Source organism: Neopsephotus bourkii, unplaced genomic scaffold, assembly GCF_033783945.1.
Source record: "Neopsephotus bourkii isolate Nb327-2 ecotype Australia unplaced genomic scaffold, CSIRO-AGI_Nbou_v1 NB_71, whole genome shotgun sequence".
NCBI lineage: Eukaryota > Metazoa > Chordata > Aves > Psittaciformes > Psittacidae > Neopsephotus > Neopsephotus bourkii.
In genome coordinates, this window is record NW_026900588.1 from 773,940 (window position 1) to 791,804 (window position 17,865).

At 41.5% G+C, this 17,865-nt stretch overlaps 1 protein-coding gene across 2 annotated transcripts in view; it reads left to right on the forward strand.

Moving 5' to 3' along the window:
* Positions 1–1,371: 1,371 nt before the first annotated feature.
* FSHR (follicle stimulating hormone receptor) overlaps positions 1,372–17,865 on the forward strand; it is a 236,417-nt gene continuing 219,923 nt past the window's right edge. The window contains exons 1-3 of one of the 2 annotated variants that reach the window (XM_061353995.1): positions 1,372–1,675; positions 3,864–4,053; positions 15,709–15,907. The gene's annotated coding sequence lies outside the window, so the exon portion shown is untranslated. Of the gene's footprint in view, positions 1,676–3,863; positions 4,054–15,681; positions 15,908–17,865 lie in introns of those variants that run through there. The other variant, XM_061354005.1, reaches the window with a different exon arrangement.

The window sequence follows — 17,865 nt, forward strand, 5'->3', positions numbered from 1 at the left end:
GCTTAAGTAGGCATCTGTTCATTCTTTTTTTTTATTTATTCATATCCATAGCTCATGGGTTCATCTTTTCCCAGGCAAAGACAAAATACTGTCTTTCCTTACATGTATTCCACTTGCCTGTCTTCGGTGCAGAATCGTGGTGTGAGGAAAGGTGCTAGGTGAGAATTGGGGGAACACTGCGAGGAAGTGTGGATGGATTTTGTTTGTTGTTTAGTATATGAAGAGCAGCTTACAGTCTGACTGCTGTTCATCTGGATTAGAAAATTCCAGATTACATTAGGCATCTCCCTGTGAAAGTTCATATTTCAAACGAACAAAAAAATACTGAGCAGTGTAGCAGGCACCTAGTCGTATGGCCCAAAGACTCCAGGGTGAGAAGCATGTAATTAGTCATCTGCCCAGTACATGCATGAAATTCAAGAGTTACTTATGTGATCTACATTGATGGCCTCTATGAACAGCGCAGCTTCAAAATTCTTTGTTATTAAAGCCAAGAGGAACTGGAACCACCTGTAAAAGTACACAGTATCAGCTCATACATCCCTCAGGTGCACAGATGGCAGTCTCAAGTGTGAGGAGACAGTGACTGGCTACACCACCAGCAGCTACATTCAGGTCTGCATTACGGTTTTTTCTCTTTTAGGTTGTCTCAATCTTTTTTAAGGAAGGATGATAAAATATCTTAGAAAACTTTATAGCTTGTCAAATGATGGGACCAGCTTTCACCTGATAGGGGAGCACAGTTGTGCCTTCCACACAAAGATGCTTTGTGCATCAAGTTGGCTATCCCCATTAGCCACACTCTGGATACCACTGTTTCAGTTACTGATCTCTGCATAGTGCTGCTAGTGAATTTATGGCTTGCCCACTGCCTGCATGCCCCTCAACTGTTACTGTTATTCTCTGTCCTATCAAAATTGATTTGGCTAGTAGGGCTTCATTTGAGCCTTGCTCTAGTCCACGTAGTAGTGGCTGGATGATTTGAAATGACTTTGGCAATTGTCTCCTTGCAGTGGCCAGTATCATTGAAGCTGTAAGAGTTGGGTGTGAGCCAGTAGACTCATGCACTGTGCTAGACTCTTTATACAATAATGTTTAATTCACTCCAAGCAGAGATTCTTCAGAGCTAAATAGCATGAGGGTTGACAGCACCAGTAAATACCTGTAACTAATGTTACCTTCAGTAACATGTTAGCAAAGCTTGCTTCTTGACAGCTGGCTAACTCCTGCCATTAACAAGAGCATGGTTCTACAACCTGCAGGAGAATTACTACAGGGTTACCAAGGCAGGCTAGAAATATTTTTTTTTTAAGGGAATAAATGATAATTTATAGATATATTCATTGTGGAATTGATGTCTTGTTTCTTTGAGAAAAATTATGTTTCTTCTTTCACTTTTTCAAATACCTAGTTTAAAAATGAATTCCTTCATCTCCAGCCATCCCTTAAGGTTTCTTTTAAACAGGGTTGTTTTAAGCATAAAAACTGTGTGAAAGCCTGCAGGTGATCCTCATATCAAAAGACTGATGTGATTTTTATTTCCTGGAATGCACTCCCCAAACACCTCACCTGCAGTGCTGAGTTCTTCCATGCGGGAGTAAGAAGCAGTGGTCCTTTATAAATTGTTCTGCCTTCAGTGACTTGAAACATGCTGTAAGAAGCCACAGATACTCAGGTACTGATGTAATTAAAGATGTAAACAAATGCCTACATGGATAAGACAACAGTTACACTCTGACTTAAATTTTGTATATGTTGCCCTGGGAGTTAGGACGCGCATCTGTTTCCAGTCCCCCTTTACCTGCATGATGTTACATCTCCCATGAAGGGCTTGTGTGCTACTAAAGAGCTAATGCAGGAGAACTGGATTTCTCTCCCTCTCCCAGTCTGGCCTTTGGTGAATCTCATGATTTCTCCTGACGTCATGCTTGATCAGTGATATAGCAGTAATGCTGTCTCTTCTTCCCTCAGTTGTTGCGCGAAGCAATTTATTGGTATTTGTCAGATAGTCCAGTACGATGAAGGGAGCGTACATATTCTTTGCTCCTAGGGGAGCGGTCAGTTAAATGCACACAGGGCACAAAGACTGAGTAAAATACGAAACATCTGTGAATGTATTCCTTTTAATTGCATTCCATATCATACGTTTCAGTACCTTCTTGTAAAATAGTGCATAATCTTTAATGAATACAAAACTATAAGGTCTCCTTTGGATTTAAATTCTAAGTATTTGCAGAAGTTTAGCTCACTCAGATGATTTCATTGGCAAATCAAAATGCACACACATATGTACCTTTCAGAGTTTAATTTTGTAAACAAGGCACCATATTCTTCTCTCAGGGAAGCTGGCATAACTCTGTGGTAACTTCAGTAGATTTACATTTGGATAACTGAGAGCAGCATTTGGCCTAAAGACTCGAGTGGGAAGCGTGTATTGTTCATCTGCCCAGCAAGTGCAGTGTACTTGGAAAATGTAAAACTAGAGTAAAAACTTTGTGCTTATCAATTTCTAGTCTGTCTTAACATCCATGTTTTTCATCCCTCTCTCATTCTTTTCTTAGTTAAATAAGAGCCCTTTTACATGCTTGCACATCAGGGATCTCATAGAGTCTTCCTTTTCCAGATACAAAGTCTTAGTGCTATTTTTATGTGGACAAAGCACCATCAATTGTGCTTAGTAAGAGATTATGAATAGGCAGAGCAATGGTCTTATCAGGGTCTCAAGGGCTTTGAAATATTAAGTTTGATTTCTGTTGGAAGTTTTTCTTGCTTTTCCAATGAAAACATGCTCAGTGAAAGGAATCCCTTATAAATGGCTTCACTGCTTTAAAACCACTACAAAAATTCCCAGCTGATAGACTGTGTACTGTGACTGTCAGTCAACTGCAAGTGAATATATTCACTTATCCTACACTACCATCACCTTAATATACGATTATTTTTCTTTGTACATTGGAGAGGGATTTCTGTTGTTCAAGCAGCAGCATGCAGTCACATGCCACAGTCGAGCTCAGTTGCATACCACTCTTTAAACATTTAGTAGCTCTGGGTGTCCAGTGTTGTCTGACCTTCATTTTTTCCTCAAACAGCATATGCTGGGACTTAGATTTTTAATTTCTTTCAGTCACTGAAACAGATATACTGATGGGGCTCAAAATTTTATCTTTCAAATAATATCTATAGGCTAAAGATAATAAAAAAAGAATAAAACTTCCTTGAGAGCTCCAAGTTTGAATCCTTTGAGCATTTAAAAAAATATATATAGGGGCTACTATAGGCTGCTGAAAACACACTTGAAATGCCTGCAAAAAATCCCAGGTGGAATAAGTGTAAAGGCCTCATCTTCTGAAATACAATGTTGATATATAGAAGTTGATACAGAACTATTATAAGTAAAGTGTATTAACACATCCAGAACTAATGGTGACCTTTGCTTCAAGCAACACTTGCTAGATTTGAAATAACATTTCTCGCTGGAAACAGATTGCGTTTTACCAGGGAGGAAGGACATGCAGGCAGAAGGTAGGTGCCAACTTTCATTGTACCAGGGCAGGTTGTAAAAAAAGGCAACAGATCCTGAGAGTTAAGCCAGTATCATACCTGGGAAGGATATTCACTCATGATTTTGATAGTATTTTTCATCAATCAGACATTACAAAAGAAGATTAAAAAAAAATAAAAAGGAGGAAAGGAGAAAAGCACTACGTGTGATCCCCTGAAATTAGAGTTGATGGTTTTGGATTCAGTGTCGATCTTTGCATGAGACCAAGTGGAGGCATTTGAACCCATGTTCAAAGCATGTTGGGCTTTTTGGGATTGGAATTGTTTTGAGGTTTGTTGTTTTTTTTGCTATAACATTACAGGTTTGGCATCTCCCTGAAAATGCAGCACAAGGAGAGTTCTGAAGTCTGCAAGTCAGAGATCAGTGCTGAGGACAAGATCTCAAGACTCCCTCTTTCCTGCAATATACAGCCTGTCCCTGCCTATTCCTAGTTAAACCAAGGAGAAATGTTGAAGACAAGCACTTCAGCACATCGGCTGCATTGTCTCAAAGTAAGCTCCTCTTACCAATGCTTCCAGCTGTCTCAGTCTGCGCGTTCCTTGCTTGCTTTAGTCCCACAACTTTTAACTGGCATCAAAACTCAGTGGCAGGCACAGTTTTATTTCTGTTTATGCAAAGTCTGACTCCTTCCCTGTGTTAGGGTGGCATCAGCAGAAGTGCATGGCAGGGCATGATTACTGTTTGGGGGCTAGCTGGAGCCCAAAAGGACCACACAGGCTGTGTGATCTGGAAGCAGAGCAATAAATCCTATGCTGCGATGAGGCTAGGTTTCCTTAGGGATAATCTTGTCACTATTAGCATCCTGCACTCCTTTGGTTTAGAAAAAGGGAAAAAAAAAATAGGCAGGAGAGAAGGAGAGAAAAGGGAATGCTTCACTGATACATTTAAGCTGCGGTATGATGGCTCAGTTTTCAATCTCTTCTCTGATAACCTCAGAGAGGAAAAATACTGTAAGAATGAATTGGACAATGTGTGTATTGCTTGTTACACAAAGGGCTATTATTTCTCACTGCATGTGTACTTGCCATTAGAAAAGTTTTAAGGATAACATAAAAACCGAGGTGACAACTGCCAAAGGCATTTTAAGATTAACAAGCATAATTGCACTTCCAGATGGAGAGAAGTTCAGAAACAACTTGCTATTTTCTGACCTAAGGGTGGTGTGTTTGGTTTCTGGAAGAAGCATTTACTTATTCAGTAACTATACTTTTATTCCTTCCCCACTTGCCAGTTTGTTGCTGCAGCAGTGGCATTGCAGCCACTGCATTGGCACAGCATCTGGAGGGAGCTGTTTGTCTGTTTTGTGAAGATAAGGTTGCCTTTTGGAGGATGCTGAGCAAGGGCAGGGCAATTGAGGCAAGGGAATGGGGTATCAGGCAGCAGCTACAAATAAAGTGAGACGAACATAAGCACTTGCTTCTCAAATGAATCCTTATGTTTGCAAACTGATTAAAAGCTGAGCTGTTTTCTTTATTGAGGTGAGAAACAGGGCAAAGTGGGACTGCATTAAAGGTGATAAGGAGAAGTGCCTTTTTGTATAGCTAGGAGTTTAGATATGATTATCCTTTTGGGAGAAGCTTTTATGGCCATTGTGGGAAGGTGAAAGCTGATTCTCAAAAAACCCTTCTGTGTTGCCTGCTTTTTCTTTCAGGTAAAAAGCTCTTCTTAATTTCCAAAGAAAGCCCATGTCTCCCCTTGACATAAAATTACACTGCTTGCTTGCAGGTTACCTGCTTTTAAGAACACCATATACCAGACTCTTTGGTCAGTGTTGTGTGATCAACCCCAAAATTAAATTCATTCACTGCCACTTAGCATCAGATATTAAATCATTTTACAGAAGAAGCAGTTAGGCAGACCTTCTGCCTCTTGTTCCATGATCATGTAATAGATGAGAGTGCACAAAACAGATGAAGCAGTGCCTTTACTTCAATGTCCTTCATGCATTTCTTTCACCCTGCTTTTTGCCTTCCAGTATGTGTGTGACACTAGCTGCTGTGCTGCAATTGTTCATCAGCACCATGCATCAGGTACCATGGGTGAACAGATCATAGAATCATAGAATGGTTTGAGTTGGAAACAAAATTAAAGCTCATCCAGTTCCAGCTCACTGCCATGGGCAGGGACACCTTCAACTACAACGAGTTGCTCCAAACCCTGTCCTTCCAGGCCTTCAACATTGCCAGGGATGGAGCAGTTGCAGCTTCTCTGGGCTACTTGTGCCAGGGCCTCACCACAGTCTTAGTAAAGGATTTTTTCCTAAGGTCTCATCTCAATCTCCCCTCTGTCAGTTTAAAGCCATTGCCCCTTGTCCTATTGCTACAGGCCCTTGTCAAAACCCTCCCTCCAGACTTCTTGCCAGCCCCTTTAGACACTGGAAGCTGCTCTAAGGTCTCCCCGGGGCCTTCTCTTCTCCAGGCTGAACAAGCCCAACTCTAACTTGTCTCTAGAGCAGAGCTGCTCCAGCCCTCAGAGAATCTCCATGGCCTCCTTCGGACTCTCTCAAGCAGGTCCACATCTTTCTTGTGTTGTTGCCCCAGGGCCGGACACAGGACTGCAGGGGTGTCTCATCACAGTGCAACAGAAGGGGAGAATCCCCTCCCTTGACCTGCTGGTCACACTGCTGGGGATGCAGCCCAGCACATGCTTGGTTTCTGGGCTTATGTGCACACTGATGGGTCATGGGGATCTTCTCATCAACCAACAGTCCCAAGTCCTTCTCCACGGGGCTGCTCTCAGTTCATTCTCTGCCCAGCCTGTACTTGGGCTTGGGATTGCCCTGACCAGATGAAGGACCTTGAACTTGGCCTTGTTGAATGATCCCTCCTTTTAGGTTAGCAATCACTGGCTGTTGCATTTAAAGGTAAATTAGTATTTACCTCCCAGATATGGTGAACATAACTCCTGCTGAGACCAGTATTTCTTCTGCAGTGATCGGTTTTGAAAGAAGTACAATTTGTGGAAATCCTGTTGCATTTTTAGAAGTTATAATTGGCATGTATCAGTGCCCCAGTTCTCTGCAAATATAATTAATTAGGATTAAAGGTTCTGAACTTATTAGGCCTGGATCTCTGGCAGACAGAGAAATGCTGTAGAGAATTTACATTCATGCATGTAGCTCCTAAATGGTATACACTTGCCATCAGTAAGAGTACTGTGGAATCTGCTCTGCTGATAAGACTTCCTGGTCTATGGTCTGCATCTCATGGTCAAAAGGGAGTGTGTCTTTGGATGTTTTACAAGGGAGCAGCAACATAAAGATCTAATTAGAGTGTGGTAACTAATTATCAAAAATACAAGATTCCTTACTATAGCACTGGGAAAAAATACTCATTTCAAGAACAAAGCCAACCCCTCTATCCTTCAATTTTTTGAGTGTCAGCTTTTTGGTTTTGTTTAGGTATTATGACTGATTATGTAGTGTTAAGCAGTGATAAAAGCAAAAGGCTTTGAAACAACACAGGAACTCTTTGAGTTTCCTGCACTTATTGCAGGATACTAGACCATAGAAGCGTAATGGCAGCCCTTTGAAGGGGTATACATTTATAAATATTACTTTTCTGAATAATATTTCAGATAAAATTTTCAAGTCTGTTGATCATATTTTAGACTTTGTATGAGCATCAATAAGATGCAATCATGTTTTGTTCTAGTGCTTAGACACCTTGAATATTAAAACACACAGCATAGATAAATATGAAAGTGTGATTATGAGCTAATATTCAGGTTTTCCACTAAGACAAATCCATTTTATTCTGAGATGCACAGTCTTTTTTCAACCTTGCTATTGCAAAGGTTTTTTTTGATGAAAGGAGCATTGACACCCTTGGGTTGAAACTTAAAACTACAAACTCCTGCTGCAAGGTAGATTCCAGCATCAGCTCTGGCTTCTGTGAAGTGTGCCACTCCTAATGACTCTTTGTGTGATTCTGTAAGTAACTTAACAGTATAAGGTGATCTGGTCACCTGAAGGATATTGCGTAAAGCATTAATAGCAATGAAAATTGTCAATTCAAGGAAAAAAAAATTCACAGTGACCTTTTTTTTTGTGCTACATTCTGATTTGGATTTTATGATGCAGATGCATATCTTTATAGTTATGCTGTGGAGATATTTAATCACAAACTACAGTGTTATTTTCAAAGATTAAAGAGGGTTCTAAATCCTTTGTAAAGCACCTTTGAAAAAAGGCATAAATGAATTTTATGAATAGCAAATTTGTGAACCTATAATGCATTTCTAAAAATTACAATACTGTTATGGTATTGGTATCTTCTAATGAATCATAAGAGAAATCTGATGGCTATTTCAATGTAATTTTTTTCTTCAATTTAAATATTCATGATCACCTTTCATTATTTCAACTCCCTGAACATTATGAAAAATGCAGATTATTTCAATTCACTTATTTAAATTTCACATAAAAAGAAAAAGTATTGAGTCCTACCGAGTGACCACAGACAATTTCCATACAAGCGTAGCCCCAGACAGGATTTCAAGTTTGGCTTCAGCATTTTAATTAAAATGTACAGACTTTCCTCTACAACAAAAATGACAAAGGCCAAAATCCTACTGTATGGCTCATGATGAAAAGGAGAATTGTTATGATGGTGTTCCACAATTTATAGGGTGTGCATTTACCCCATTGTAACACAACCCTCACAGATCTACACCTCATCTTTCTGAAACCCTACATTTCATTCCCTAGGCGTTCTCATTGTTTTTAGAGAATTGATAGAAAATGACACTCAAAAATCTCATTAATCAGTAGGATTGGAAGGGCCATTAAAGGATTTTTTGGACTGGTAGTATTCATGGGGCTTGCTCACTGCAAACAGCTTCTGATTTCTGCCATTGTGGCCGCTGCTCGCTCACTCTATTTCAGTTTTCATTCTTCCCAGTTCTCTTCAACCCAACCCATTCCTCTATTGCTAAAATTATTATTTTCCTCTGTCTTTCAAGGGCTTCTCTTTACTAGCACAGTCCTGATGTTTCTACCCTCCAGGCAGACACTCTTGATGCCATTGGTCTGCTTCTTCCCACTTGTTTCTCTTAATTTCACTCCTGTGCTTTCTCTTTCTTCTGCAGAAGAAGAATGGTTCCCTGCCTACCCATAGCACATCTCTTAGACACCACCAGGAGCTCAGCCTGCTCTGAGCACACCATAACAGGGTTATTGCAGTGAGCACTTGTCCTTAACAGAGCAGTTTGCTGAGGTCCACTGGGGAGGAGAAAGTGTTCAGAGGGGTATCTGCAGGTTTTCTCGTCTATCACTCTCTCTCACCTGGAAATGTTAAGCTACATGAAATAGTAGTCATTTTGTGTATTTGTCCCACAAAAAAGAAAAAAGACTTGGACCTACTAGAATGGTTCTAGAGGAGGGCCACAGAAATGATCAGGCAGATGGAACACCTCTCCTATGAAGAAGGGCTAAGAGACTTGGATTTATTCAGCCTGATGAAGAGAAGGCTGTGGGAAGACCTTATTGCAGCTGTTCACTACTTCAAGGGGGCCTACAAGAAAGATGGGGACAAACTTTTTAGCAAGAACCTGTTGGGATAGAGCAAGGGATAGAGGCTTTAAGCTATAAGAGGGTAGATTTAGGCTAGATATAAGGAAGAAATATTTTACAGTGAGGGTAGTGGAACATTGGCACAGGTTACGCAGGGAGTTGGTGGATTCCCCATCCCTGGCAATATTCAAGGTCAGGTTGGATGTGGTTTTGAGCAACCTGATCTAGTTGAAGATGTCCCTCCTCATTGCAGGGGAGTTGGACTAGGTGACCTTTAAAGGTCCTTCCAACCCAAACTATTCCATGATTCTATGAGCAACAATGTCTGCTTCAAGCACCATTGGACAAAATGAGTGAGTCAGAGGAGCACACCGTATACCCTGACAATTTTTTGTTGTGCAAAAATTCGGGGTTTACAATTTCATTTCCTGAGAAGAGATATTTTACTGGCTGAAGCTGTGCTAAATTATGGAAGAGAAAATCAAGTGCTATAATTGTGGGTGTTTATCACAGTTACAGGTTTTTTTTCTATTCATAGAAATTTGATCTGAACAGGGTAAATCTGTGCCCGCAATACAAATGAGATCATCTGCAAACAAAGTAAATGAAAGAGATGCTTTTTATGGCTTTGTTTTATGACTCTTCTGTTTGAGGAACTAGTCTTTGCTTTCTGATTTTCGCATGCAGTGTTTGCTTTAACATGAAGGCATATAATAGTTCTTCAATTAAAACAGTTTTTGTTTGAGTAGGAAAATAAGATAGCAAAACTTGACCGACCGCTAATCATGGCAGTAGATTTGCAGAGAAGCTAGGGAAAACACCCTGAACACTATTTAATACTCTTTAATACTGTTAAAGCCCTTGCTCTCTTCCCCAGGTCCTGGTGGCATCTAGACTGCAGCTTGGTAGGCAGTGGCCACTGGGAAAAGCTGGTGGAAGGTGTGGAATTTCATCACCTCTCCAAGCCCCTTGGTCTTTCTCTTCTTTTCCCCTAACCAGAATGTAAGCAACTTCATTTACAGCTATTTACGCAACCTGGGGCTTCTGGGATTGGGAGAACAGTTCTCAGTGGGGTAGAAACCTTCAAGTGTAAATGCAGCATGTGCTCAGTTTCTTAACAATGCTAGTTTCGTAAGTTTAAGGTAAATGAATACAAGCAAAGAACTCTTTCAAAACTCCTTTGGTTGTGTGGTAGCTTGAACCCAAAAAGTCATTGCTGGACTGCCTGCAGTTTACTTGTGTGTCCCCCGAAGTGTAGCTCACTAGTTACATTTGATCTACATTAAGGAGGAATAAGTGTTTCACCATGATGCCCAAAGCAGCAGGGTTGCTGTGGACCAGCAGGAAACTGGAAGAGCATCACAAGTCCTGTCAGTGCCTACAGCAGGGCTCTGGGAAAGCCCCATGTCCAGTCAGGGCGCTTGAATCCCTTTCCAGACAATCAGCATTTACAAAACCTCTTTGAAACAACCCAGCAGCACTACTCTCTTTTGAAGAATGTGACTACGCAGAAGAGCAGGAGGTGATAATAGCTGAAACACAGATGAGAAAGCAATAAAAGTTTCATGGGACCAGAGAAAGATGAAAATTGAGCATGACTGTTCACTAGGCAGCTTTGTGAAGAGGAGATGGCAGCCCTTCATTTTCTGAACCTTGCTCTCTTGCCTGTTGTGCATTCATGTTGGTGAAGAAATTAGGCTCCACTATCATTTGGATGTCACTGGTTGGCTGCAGCCTGTATAGTGTACACAAAACCAGGTTTACCTGCTGGGTTTCCATTGTCTCTGAGATTTCAAATGAGAAGGTTGCCAGTTTCCTCTCAGTCCATCAAAAAAAATGATGCAGCACGTTTTGCCTTAGGTTTAGGAGAGCAGTCATGGGAAGAGTGCATGTCTGCCTTCTCTCTCTGCCCTTTCCCACCCAAGGAGCTGCTGTCTGGTCTGCCTGGGCTGATTCTCACTGGCATGACTTTAACCTCAGATGACTTCTGCTGTCTGTGGGAAACTCCAGTGTTTGTTTTTCACAGATGGTAAATATCTAAACTTTTTCATTCTATATTTTGACATAATTCATATCCTTGGTTGTGGGTTAGTCATATTTTCTTTTTCTCACTATTATCTGACACAATGCCTTGTTTAAGAATATTAGAGGAGGAACTGATTAGCAGAAACTGTGTTGTAAAATGAGGAAGACTTGCTGCTTAGGCTGGTAGGATGTGAGCATGAAACACTTTTTGAAACTTTAAGTTTAAACAAAAAATGTCTTTCATACACATAAGGAAGCTTAAACTTGTTCAGTTTTCTTTGCTTCAGTGTCACTTACTGACCCATGCTGCTACACTTTTGTTATAAATCATAGCCAGAGTGGGAACATGGAACTGTGATATACAGCTCTATTCAAATCATATGCGCTTTTCTACCTCTGAGAAGCTTGCTTGTGATGGAGACTTGTGAGTTATAAATAGGACATCTGTATAGCGAGCTGCATTGCAAAGATATGCCAGAAAATGTTTTCTCTGTGGGGAGAAATTATCTGAAAAGAGCTTTTCAGTTTGCCTCCTTTGGTGCATACTGCTGCTGTTCCCTGTCCTGAGTAACCAAAGACTCAACCAGGGTAGGAGGACTCATAGAATCATAGAATGGTTAGGGTTGGAAGGGACCTTAAAGAACATCTAGTAAACTCTACAGGACTTGCTGGACTTGCAGGACTCTTCAGAACTTACTGCTCCTTCCTCCAGCTTTGCCACAGAACTTAATGCAGCATTTCAGTTTAATAACCTACAGAAGAAGGAATTTCTCTCAACCTAGACTATAATTTGAGGACCAGCATGAGATAGCATTACCACACAGGATAAGGGCTGTTTCCACCTGCATGAAACATCTTTGAAGGTGTTTGAAGCTTCATCGTGCCAGAAGCAGAGGAGAAAACTAGTTGTGATGTGAAATTAGATTTGTTAGCCTGTCTTCTCTTTCATCTTTCTCCAGATATCCTGTGTAACAGTTGTAAAAGGCAGAAGCTTGCCCCTGTTTTGCAGTCCTTCTTTTCCTTGGTGTGACTGGTACCACAATCTGAGCCACAGAGAAGCAGGAGGGAAAGGAAACATGGTCTTAGTGCCTCAGTGAGGATGATGGCCAGTGATGAAGCATGGGTGCAGTAGTTATCTAGGACAGTTTAACAATAGCACTGCTGGTTTCTCCATAGTCCATCCTAAGGTATGTGATGGTTGTATTGCACAAGAATATTGAAATAGCTTTCTGGACAGATTAAATAGCTAATATGCAGTGAGAGGAGCACCAGAGACCTGCATTCTGGTCCTGGCACTGACAGTGGCTGAGTGACCCTGAACTTGTCCATCTTCATCTCTCTGTGACAGTTTCCCCTCACTCTTATTTTTAATCACTGTAAATCTTGACAGGAAGAATGGCCTCTGGCTGTGTATTGGCATCCTGTGTCCTGCTGTCTTACCTATGGTCTCCCAGTGCTGCTATAATCTCATAATTTCTCATAGTTGTAGTGATAATACTACTGTTTAATGCAAATCTGTATCATTATATTACTACTAATAGATCATGCCCACCACTGTTTTTCTAAATTCCTGAAAATTCTTGTGTGAAGCAGTGAACAGGAGCAGGGAAGTACTGAAAGTGCTGTGGATCATCTGGAGATAAGAACATAAATCATGGAACAGTAAAATCTTAATTTTTAATGCCTTTACTTTTCCTGCTTTTGTGATGGATTTTATTCCTTCCCCTTAAAGTTGTAGTGGAGGTTGGCTGTTACAGTCTCCATTAGGAGAATATACTTTGTTGCTATAGCAATTCTTTCTCACTCTGATATTTACTGCACTTAGATGCTGCTGGCAAAGAAAAAAAAAAGGAACCAAACCCAAGATCCAACAAAAAGGCATCACTGACCTCTTCACAAATGGTCATCCTCCCTGATCTCTCATTTCTGAGCAACTTTTAACTATATCTCACAGCAATCTATATTCTGGTAAACACTCTGCGTTAGGCACTATCTAGAAAGGTTTATCATTGCTTTATAAGTGGCATACTGCACACAGCAGGACATGCTGCAGCACAGTGTCTGACATAGCAGATATAGATTACTGTTAAGATAAATTCATCCTTTTTGATCTGAACATTTCACCAGCTCCAATTTGAAGTCTTGATATCACCCTGTCAACCAAAGGGGATGTTTTTAAGCAAGGGAAGAGTTATCAAAGGTTTCCTCAAAGTTCCTTTTAGAATGATTTCTACAGGAGCAAAGATATATATTTATTGGGGGTGAATGTAGGGCTTATCAAAAGTGCTAGACTAAAATCCCTGTAGACATAAGGCCTCTGTTCAGCATCAGATACAGAACAGAAGCTTGAAGTTTTTTCTACTCTGTCAAAACCAGATACCTAAACTTTCAACTAATTAGGCAAGAAAAGGTCATTAATCCTGCCTTCTGCTTTCTGCAGGGAGCTGTGCTCTCCCACCCAGGACACCAATAGCATCCCTCTGGGAGGAACCATTTGTATGGGGCTATGTAATCCAGCCTGGGAACCAGAGAGAAAGCAGTCTCACGGGAGGGAAATGGAGAGAAAGTAAGCACGGCATTCTTCCTCCTCCTCCCCAGGTCCTGAAGGTAGCATCATTCTCGTGGGTAAGGCACTGCCTAGACATAGTTGTGTCCATTATCTTGGGGTACACAGCCAGCACTTCCTCTCTCCTGGGGAAGGGCAGAACATAAGGTGAGCAGTGGTGGAAAAGGCCCTTCCCCTGCCCTTAGCTACCCAGGTGGACAAAGTAAATGGGATGGGAAGGAGCAGGAGAGCTGACTCCACATGTGGAGCACTGTCCTCAGCTTCACCAGGTCTTGGAGACTTGCTGCTGCACAAAGAGGTGGTGGTACATGCCTGTTCCTGGGCTGGGCATGCAGATTCACGCAGCTCTCTCCTTTCATGGGTCCCTGTGTTAGTCGGAGGTTCAAGTGGGGCTGGCCTATGGTCTGCTCATTCTCTCCCTCTGCTGGGAAACGTTTCCATCACCAAGGCCAGGAGAGCAAGTGCAGCTCTCACTGGCACAGGCACAGCCTCTCCCTCCCCTCCTCCTCTCTTGCCTGCATAACAGCTCATCAAGGAGACACAAAAAGAAAAAAAGAGCTATTTCACAGTCCAGTAACTGTGAGATTTTGTGTAGCCGCAGGGTGAGGTGTGAGGGCGTGATGGGGGAAGGCAGCATGCAAGGTCAACTGCTGCAAGGATGAAAGGCAAGGAGGAAAGCCTGTAGTGGCAGGCATTGCTGCCTACATTGCATGCAGTTTTGTCTTACCAGGGACTGGTGTGTGTCCCTGAGCAGAGTCTGGGTGCAGACCAATGTGTTTGGGGGCAAAAGTACTGGATGTGCAAAACAGCAGCAGAGAGAGGATTCAGAGGAATTTGGAAGGCTTTGAAACAGGGCACTTGGTGCTGGCACTGCTACCTCCATTGTGGGCATCGTCATGCTTCTGGAAATTAACTTGGACCTACTGTTTCATTACATGAGGAGCATTTTGTAAGCATCAGGCAGCAAACCGAACATGGCATGCTGGAGTGGATTTGAATCGTGTCTGCATATGACCAGTTGTCATCAGCCAGGTCCATTGAATCAAAGTGTTCAAATTCCACCTTCTGTTTTCAGCCTGAGGTTATAACTGTCTTCATTTCATCACTGCACATACATATATATATATAAGAGGAGAATTTAGGAATAGAATCATAGGATACTTTAGGTTAGAAGAGTCCTTCAAAGCTCATCTAGTCCAATCCCCTGCAGTAAGCAGGAACATCTTCAACTAGATAAGGTTGCCCAGAACCACATCCAGCCTGGCCTTGAATGTCTCCAGGGATGGAGCATCTACTACAATCCTAACTCAGTTTGCTTACTGTTTATAGCACAGATAGGTACGGGTTGCATCACTGTCACCACAGACTCCTTATTATTTAGGTGCTTACAATTTTGGCAGGTACATGCAGGCTGAAAATTTGCATGCTTGGTTCACATGCAGAGCTTTCAGAGGCTGGAAGCGAAACATATTCAATGATCTTTGAATTGTGTGTGCTTCAGTGACATATTCCCCCCAAAACACAGCATACTGTTGTTTATCATTGTAGTAACATAAAAATGGATGCGCTGAGTCATTGAAACTGTCTTGTTTTGTAACTCTTACAAAGATTTACAAATAGAACTAAAAATGGTACAATTTTGAAATAAACTGCTTGTCATGCTGAAACAACACATCTTTTCCCAGATGTTTTTTCCCCCCACAGGTACATGGAAGACTGAGGTGTTTGTCTCAATGGCTAAAAATACCTGGGCTTTTGTGAGAGCCTATAAATTGGTTTGAAATGGCAAGGATCGTTGCTGTTACCTTGCTAGCAGCCATACAGCTCCTCAGGAGATTCTTTCCCCAAGAAAACAAGTGTCTTTGGTATTGGGTTCCCTGTTGCAGGACTTTTTCTTTCCCAGCAGGCTTGTCTTGCATTTACCATTCACAGGTGCTGGTCGTTAAGGCCTTGAGGCAAGGGTTTTTAACTAAGCTGCAGCTGACTCAATCTTTTCCAGCTGGTAAAAGGTTTGAACTCCTGTTACTTTTTATTGTTCACAAGGTTGGATTACAGTCTCCCATCAAACAAGCCCTACTGAAGCTTGGAATCCAGCTTATGGCTGAAGGGAAGAGCAGGCAAACAGGGTCCTGGAGCAGAGATCTCCAGGACCTCTTCCACCTTCCACTCTGACTGGCTTTCAGAACCATTTTGGCTGGCATGGCGTGGCGCCCCTTGAGTGTTACCCAGTTCTTCATGCAAAGTAAGTAAATATAATTACTCCTGCTTTACAGGGAGGGGTTGCAGCTTGCCCAAGATTAAAGGGGAAGAGAAAGTGTGAAGGACTAGAACTGAGATTTCAGCCCTTATTTAGGTTGCTTGATTTCAGACCATTAACATCTCTTTCCTTTTACAATGAATTGCTGTGATTTCTTTCTTTTTTCTTTTTAATGTTATTTTTGGCAGCTAAATTCTACTTAAAATCTGTAGGGAAAGTTACCCCCCACTACTGTTTTAGCTGGGAGCCATATTAAATAAAAACACTGTCTACTACCAGTATAATCTGCTGCTTAAGGATCATGAGAGTTACATTTCTTGGAGCAGCTGGGAAGCATAGGCTTAAAATCCATAGAGGTACTTACAATTTCATAATTCAGAATGTAGTATCTGTAGTTCCTAGCTGTCTCAGTGACTGTATATATGACTACTTGCCAAGTGGCTGTGCAACGTAGTGATGTAAATATGTATACAACTCAGTGATGTAAACATCATGAAGTTGATGAGAAAAATGTCATTTTGACAAGATTATGTTCCTTTCAGTAAATATACCTAAAATTGCGAACAAGAACATAAGTATTTTGCACAAATCTCACTTTGAACAAATGGAATGAGGTCATCCCTTCCACCTGGGTGCCTGGCAACTGCTGAACCCATGCAACAGGCATTTTGGTATGGTGCCTATTGCAGCTGTGCTCCTGCCACCCATCAGGCAGAGGGACTCTGCTGTGTCCACAGCTGGGAGTCTTAGCTGCTGTCCCTTGCTTTGCCAAGAGCCTCTAGGCTGACTTTAGACAAGCAGTGATCTCTCTCTCTGTTTTAATTCACCACTTGTAAAGTGAATAATAATGGTTGCCCACCTCCATGTGTACTAACATCTATGGTGTTTAAGTGTTCTGGTGAGGACCATGTGCATCAATCACCTATGGCTGGTATCGAGTCATCTAACTGGGTTTCTTCACTGCTGTGTTCACAGCAGGGAGTCTCTATGAAGTGCACCCTTGTCTCAAGATCTTCCTACTCAGGAAGTGTGAGTGAAAGGATTCCTTCCTACTCTGTCGAGTGAAAGGATTTGCTAATAGTCGGGATGTTATCCCACAGGCACGTCCCCTCACTTTTGTCACACCAAGAGAAAGCAGTATGTTAGGAAAATTTCTGCTTTCAATCTGTCATCAGGTGGGGACCAAATGAGATCCAGTGACCTCTGTATGAAAAATACAACCAAGGCAAAGCATGCCATTAGTTGGAAAAAGGGGACAAGTGAGTTCAAACTAGCAGTACAACTCGCAACACGCACTAAGACAAATCTCCTTAGTAAATGCCATGCCACAGCTGCAAAACAGCACCAGCAAGTACCCAGATGCCAGTGGGTTTCATGCTAGATAATGTAGAGGTGATAAACCAATCTTATTGCCTAAGTATTTACCAGTAAAGTATTGTTAATATGACAACTAGCACTGAGCTCTGGCTTCTGTAGCGCTAGCAGCTGAGCAGCTATATTATTATCTGTGTCTTTTCCTGTGTAATCTTTTTAGTGTGGAATGTCTTTAATTTTAGTTTGCTGGAAGAGCTGTGAAGGGGCAAAGGAGTCAATGGATATAAAATATCCAGTGGCTTACAGAACATGCACTTCCATTTATATTTGGTAGTGCGGTGTGAAAAATGGCCTGTTATCAATTGCTTGAAGTAACTTATATGCTGTAGTTTTTTGTGCTCTATTCCAGAAGCAATCACTGTGTATCTCCAAGCCCTAGCATATCCCTTTGTAAGAAAAGCAAGAAGAAATAATAGAAGGTGTTTCTTCTTATATCACGGAACAGTCTTGTGTAATGGGTACATTGAATGCTTTGAAATGATGTTAATGTATAATGAGGTTATGTTTACATCTTAGTACAGTCCCATCAGAAAACTTGTACCTGTTCAAAACAAACTATTTTGGCTGAA